Source organism: Pseudophryne corroboree, chromosome 8 (assembly GCF_028390025.1).
Source record: "Pseudophryne corroboree isolate aPseCor3 chromosome 8, aPseCor3.hap2, whole genome shotgun sequence".
NCBI lineage: Eukaryota > Metazoa > Chordata > Amphibia > Anura > Myobatrachidae > Pseudophryne > Pseudophryne corroboree.
In genome coordinates, this window is record NC_086451.1 from 104,667,453 (window position 1) to 104,674,678 (window position 7,226).

A 7,226-nucleotide genomic window follows, 5' to 3' on the forward strand; every position below is an offset into this window, starting at 1 on the left:
GGGGGCATAACTGGCAGCACTGTGGGGGCATAACTGGCAGCACTGTGGGGGCATATCTGGCAGCACTGTGGGGGCATATCTGGCAGCACTGTGGGGGCATATCTGGCAGCACTGTGGGGGCATAACTGGCAGCACTGTGGGGGCATAACTGGCAGCACTGTGGGGGCATATCTGGCAGCACTGTGGGGGCATATCTGGCAGCACTGTGGGGGCATATCTGGCAGCACTGTGGGGGCATATCTGGCAGCACTGTGGGGGCATATCTGGCAGCACTGTGGGGGCATAACTGGCAGCACTGTGGGGGCATAACTGGCAGCACTGTGGGGGCATATCTGGCAGCACTGTGGGGGCATATCTGGCAGCACTGTGGGGGCATATCTGGCAGCACTGTGGGGGCATATCTGGCAGCACTGTGGGGGCATAACTGGCAGCACTGTGGGGGCATATCTGGCAGCACTGTGGGGGCATATCTGGCAGCACTGTGGGGGCATATCTGGCAGCACTGTGGGGGCATATCTGGCACTATGAGGGCATATCTGGCACTGAGGGCTGTGTACGGCTAGAGCTGCATTTCCCACCCTAGGCTTATACTCGAGTCAATAAGTTTTCCCAGGTTTTTGTGGTAGAATTAGGTGCCTCGGCTTATATTCGGGTCGACTTATACTCGAGTATATACGGTATATATATGAATAAACACAAATTCCCAAGTGCGCTAAAGTGGAATGTAATTACACAGTTCTTCCAGCGTTATTTTCGTCGGAATGTAGACTGGGGGGTATTTAAATCTGGGGACCTGTAACAGACACCCCTCCCCAAATAGTCACCCAAACAAGAGGCCAACAGGCCAATTAGTAAAAAGTTATTTTAATAACGTATACACAGTTCAAAGTATAAAATTGTGTCAATAAAATGCAACTAAAAGAGTACACAGCCAACACGTTTGTAAGGTGGAATCTAGATATCCCCTCACCTTTTGCAAGGTGCGAGCTCGACAGGGAGTATCTTTACAGACTAGGTTGTGATTCTCTGACTGACAAACCCTCATATATATATATATATATATATATGTGTGTGTGTGTGTGTGTAAATATGTACGTGTGTGTGTGTGTGTGTGTGTGTGTGTGTGTGTGTACATATATATATTTATATATACATGCACATATACATAGACACCCCATCTCACAGAAACCCCCCTCACTAAATCCTGCGTTTGCCCCTGCGAACCCCCTTAGTGTATATATGTCCCACAAGCAGCATTACACCCCCACTGAGTGCATAGGTGTTCCTTGTAGTAACTCTCTCTCTCTTTGTCTAGCTTGTATAAAATGTGGAAAGAATAATAATTCTGTATAAGGTAAGTGCAGGCAGCAGAGCTTTTCTGAGACCATGGATAATATGTGACAGGGCAGTAAGCCTATGTGGTGCTGTGAGGTGGATATATTGAGGACTGGGGTGCTGTGAGGGGTGTGGTATGCTTGACCGGCAGTCAGGAAACCACCAGTCAGCATGCTGACGCCAGGATCATGGTAGCAAAATGGCGAGTGCAGCAAGCCCCTTGCGGGCTCGGTGGCGACGTGTCGTGGACACCCATGAGTGGGAATAGTCCCTGTTGGTCGGCATGCCGACCGTCGGGATTGTGAGAGATCGGGATATAGGGGGAGGTTATGTGACTGTTGGTCTCCTGACCACCGGTCACATGACTACATCCCGCTGTGAGAGGTGGACATTGAAGGGTGGGTCGGTGCTGTGAGGTGGATATTGCAGGGGGGTTGCTGTGAGAATTGGGCATTGAAGGGGGTGCTGTGAGAGGTGGGCATTGCAGGGTGAATGCTGTGAAAGAGTTGGGCATTGCAGGGGAGGTGCTGTGAGAGGTGGGTATTGAAAGGGGTGCTGTGATGTGAACATTGAAGGGGGTGCTGTGAGAGGTAGGCATTGAAGGGGTGCTATGAGGTGGTTTTTGTATATTGCTTCCTATATTTTTTTTTTAATCTCTTTATTTATACCAGAAGAGACAAAAAGGCTTACAAAACATAATCAGTTGTACAATAAAAGGTGTGAAACAGTCTCCATGGAATTTTTTTCCCCACAAATAATGGGGTTTACAGTTAACAAACAAAGATGTCCCCCAAGAGGGGACCAAATACGAGAGAGAGAGAAACAGAGAAGGGTCAAGAGAAAGGAAGAAAGGGGAATGGGGAGAAAGAGGGGTGGGGCAGATGCAGAAAAAAAGAACAGAATCAATCTATGCCATGCGGAGGAAAGTACACCTATTATATCCATGAGCAATGCATAAACACAGCAAGGTACATACAAACACATAGGCCAGATATTACTCAATAACAAAAAAGAACCAAGGGGGGGCAAGGCGGCGCCCGGAGGGAGGTTCCAGGTACAGCATGGCTGGGCGTCCAGGAGACCGGGACAAAAGAACAGTTTGAACATCAATTTAGGGGAGACATAGTAAGTGATCTTTTCCATATTAGCAACAAACCAAATATAATTATTCAAAGCAGGTGTAGTAGGAGCAACAGAGGTCTTCCAATATTTAGCTATTAAGGATTTAGCGGCCACTAAGATATGGGAAAACAATTTATTCAAAAGAGGGTCAAGGTCCGGATGTTGACGGGCAAATAAAAACACCCAGGGGTCCAGTTCGAGCGCCAGTCCAGATAGGGAGTTCAGTATATCGAGTACCCTGTTCCAGAAGTGAACAATACGTGGACAGGTCCACCAAATATGGAGGAGAGATCCCCGTTGACCGCATCCCCGCCAACAAATTGGGGTGGCAGAAGGGAACATCCTAGACAGTTTATCCGAGGTGTAATACCACCTATAGTATATAGTTTATAGGATGTCTCCTTGAGTCGGGTAGAAATAGAACTTTTAGCTATACCTTCCCATACCTCCTCCCAACAGGCATCGTCTGGTGGGGGACCCAGGTCCCTCTCCCACTCCCGCTCATGGCGAGTCTGCGGTCCCAAGGAAACCCCAGCCAACATAGAATAGATCAGCGAGATTAGCCCTCTACATATGGGTTTCGTGGTGCACAGAGATTCAAAAGAGGTAAGATCCCGCAGAGAGTCAGCCTGAGGTAGGGAGAGAAGGAAGTGGCGGAGTTGGAAGTACTCAAAAAAGGAAGGGGATAGCGAGGGATACTTACATTTGATATCGTCTATGGACATCCAATGGCCTTGTAGAGAGACATCATGCACCACATGAATCCCAGGACCAGACCAGGGTATGAATCTATAGGGTGAGACCCCAGCGGAAAAAGCAGGGTTGTCCCAGAGGGGTGTGAGGGGGGAGCAGGAGGAGGACAGATTATATCTCGTGAGAGACTTATGCCAAATAGAGAGATGGAATTTGAGAGAAGGAGAGGAGTTTGTTAGAGTGAGCTGATATGGTTTGCCCAGACCCCACAGCGAAGCCAATGAACAAAGTCCCAAGGAAAGGGCTGCAAGATCTACCCAGGCAATAGAGCCACCAGTTGGCTTAAATGGCTGGCCAAGTAGGCTGGCCAAGTAATAAAATTTAACATCAGGGAATCCCCGACCTGCCTCCGAGCGAGGGAACCAGACCACAGTAAAGGCTATCCGAGGGGGTTTATCGTTCCAAACAAACTTCACAAATGAGGCCTGGGCATCCCTAAGAACCCTCACAGGTAAGGTTTGAAAAAGGTAGAGAAGTTGTGGCATGACTGTCATCTTGAGGACGATAATCCTACCCAGCCAGGATATGATATGTGATCTCCATTTTGCCAGATCAGCTTTGATCTTAGTCAATAGCCGTGGGAAGTTTTCCGAATACAGAGAGCCATAGTGAGAAGTAATATAAACACAGAGGTACTTAATCTTATTGGCCTGCCAACGAAGGTCATAGGAGGACTGCAGGGAGCGTTTGAGATCTCCAGGTACGTGTAATAACAGCTTCGGATTTGATGAAATTGATTTTATAGCCTGACAGGGAACCATAGTCCTCGATAATCTGATACAAGGCGGGGAGAGAAGACTGCGGCTGAGTAAGAGACAACAGTACATCGTCTGCAAAGAGCGAAATCTTAGACTCCTGCGAACCCACCTTCACTCCCCGAATTGCGTCAAGAGTTTCTTATCAAAGCGGCCAAAGGTTCAATGACCATGGCAAACACCAGGGGGGAGAGAGGACATCCCTGTCTTGTGCCATTAGATAGCGGGAAGGGAGGGGATAATATTCCATTTGTAAGGACCTTATCTATAGGGGAAGAGTAGAGGGCAGAGACTCCAGTCAAGAATTCCGCCGATATCCCAAATGCCTGTAGAGTCTGAAATAAGAAGGGCCATGAAATACGGTTGAACGCCTTTTCGGCGTCGAGAGAAAGGATAATAGATGGGGTTTGTCTGCAGTTCAATATTTGAATAAGGTCGATCGCTCTCCTAGTGTTGTCCCTGGCCTGACGCCCAGGGATGAATCCCACCTGGTCATAATGTATCAGATCCGGGAGCACACCATTGAGGCGAGTAGCCAAAATGTTTGCATAGAGTTTAATATCCAAATTCAATAAGGATATTGGCCTATAGTTAGCACAATTACGAGGATCTCTGCCCTCCTTATGGATAACTATAACCCTGGCCTCCAGCATAGCACTTGGGAATGGGGTGCCATTGAACAATACCCTGAGATGGGGGACCAGAATGGAGGCAAATTTTTTATAATATGAAGCTGAGAAGCCATCGGGGCCTTTAGCCTTAGAAGATTTGAGATTCCTCAGAACTGCAGTAATTTCTTCATCGGTTATATCCTTATTCAACTCCGAAGAGTCGTATTCAGATAGCCGAGGGAGATTAGCCCGATGCAAGAATTCCGATATTAAAGCCTTCCGGGGGACCGGGACCTGATTCAGCGGAATTTAAATTATAGAGCTTAGTATAATAATCCCGGAACACCCTGTTTATACCATCTGGGGCATATGTGACCTCACCAGATTCGGTGTGCACCGCTAGAATATTATTCCGTGATCGCTGTGCTCTAAGGCGGGATGCCAGAATTCTATCGGCCTTGTCCCTCCTCTCATAGAAGGTCTGATTAAGCCTCTTCAGAGTCTTTGCCGTACGCTTTGATAAAGAAAGTGATATCGCAGACCTCGCTTCCAGCAAGGACTCTAAATTAGCAGGAGCAGGGGAGAGCTTATGCTGGCGCTCAAGGTTCTAGAGTTTAGTGGAAAGGGAGAGGAAGTAAGCTTCCTGGTTTTTTTTAAACCTGGACGCCTGACTGATCAGATGACCCCGTAAAACAGCCTTATGTGCTTTCCATAAAATAATAGGTGAAGTCGCTGGGAGATCATTAACAAGAAAATAGTCAGTGAGGCAGTTTGTAATCTGGTTAGTAACTTCCTTGCTATGCAATAAGGAATCGTTCAACCGCCAAGAGGCAGGAGGGGGACGAGGGGCAATAGAATGGAGATCGACAGTGATCGGGCAGTGGTCGGACCATATCATAGGGAGTACACTAATAGATTTAAGTTTAGAGGACAGGTCCTGGCTGAGTAAGATCATGTCTATCCTAGAATAGGACTTATGTACAGGGGAAAAATAAGTATAGTCCCTAGTCAGAGGGTCAGTTAGTCTGTAAGAATCAAATAGCAATTGGAGTTTCAAAAGATCTAGCAGAGCAAGAGATGCCGATGACGGGCGTTTAGAGGTAGGAGATCGAGGTGAGGGAGGGGAGGATCTATCCAACGAGGCGTCAAGCACCTCATTAAAGTCGCCTGCCGCTATGACTTACCCCCTACAGAGTCTAGTCAAATGTGCATTCAGTCTCCTAAGGAAGGTGGCCTGATTTTGGTTCGGTGCATAGACATTGACAAGGGTACACAAAATATTATTTAGTTTCCCAATAAGGATGAGCCATCTACCCGATTTATCTACATGATTGTCTACCAATTCGAACGTAAGGTGGGCAGCTAACAAAATGGAGACCCCCCTTTTCTTGTGTGTAGCATCACATGCATGGAATGTAAGAGGGTAGGCCTTAGACTTTAAGTCAGGGTGGAGGGATTTCTTAAAATGTGTTTCTTGTAAGAAAAGTATATTACCCTTGGCCTGTTTAAGGGTGAGAAAAAGCTTGGTGCATTTGTTAGGGCTGTTCAAACCTTTAACATTATGTGAATAGATCCTAAGAGTCATGACCAACGAGTTTTCGGAACGCCTCACTACCTCCCTCCGGACACCGCAGCCCTGCAACAAACCAAATAAAAAACTTTGTTAAAATACATAGCAATCGGCGTACATCATTATACATCTGAACAAGAAAAGAAAGACACAGGAACAGGAGAGACAAAACACAGGAAAAGTAGGGAAGAGGGGAAGATTGGGGACCAGAAGAAACCACATCTGGTCTAGTGTGCCGGTCAGGGGACGACAAAGAGGGGTCACTATGTGACAACAACCGGACTTGGGTATAAGACCCAACTATGGGGACACGGCCTGGCCAGGCCAGGTGCATCACGGGCAGCGGACACTTACCATCATGTGTCCTGAGTCTAGAGACCAGTGTTAAGGGTACAGAAAAGTACACTATACTGCCTAATTCCTACTACCATACAGGGAACCTAATAATATAATAGTAACTTTCTAAGGCTAAAACAAAAATTACCTTAGGCGGAGGATAGCATTAACATACAATAAAACAAAAGGTGTCACATCCAGTACAGAAGGATACATGTCCAGTAAGGGGGACCTCAGCCCTATACCCACCCAGCATGTACATCTACAGTAGAAAAAGCTCAAAAGCCGGACATGTATGCCAGGTACACGGGAAACAGGGCCAGTAGGTTGAACGGAAAAAGAGAAAGATTACATCTCTACAATATATACACATGTGCAGAAATAACAAATTACAAAATTGAAACAGTAATTAAATACGGAAGGCATCAGGTGGGAGGGCCAACAGAGGCAGGTTTCCGTGCAGAGGGCACTCGTGACCAGTCTCGGTTCAAGGAGCGCCTGGGAGTGGCAGTCGCCTCTACGGAAGAGGCCTCGCACATCCGCTGCAGGGACTCAGACAGGGCCGAAGGTGGGGAAAGGCCAGTGGTGCAAGTGGGCGGGTACGGGTGGGTACGGCGTACCCGTAAGAATTTAGCCATGGGTACGCCGTACCCACACCGACGGGCCGCCGCTCCTCGCACCGCCGCTGATGTGAGGGAAGGAGAGCGCAGCCTGTGCCTCTCCTTCCCCTCAGCCTCCGGCGGG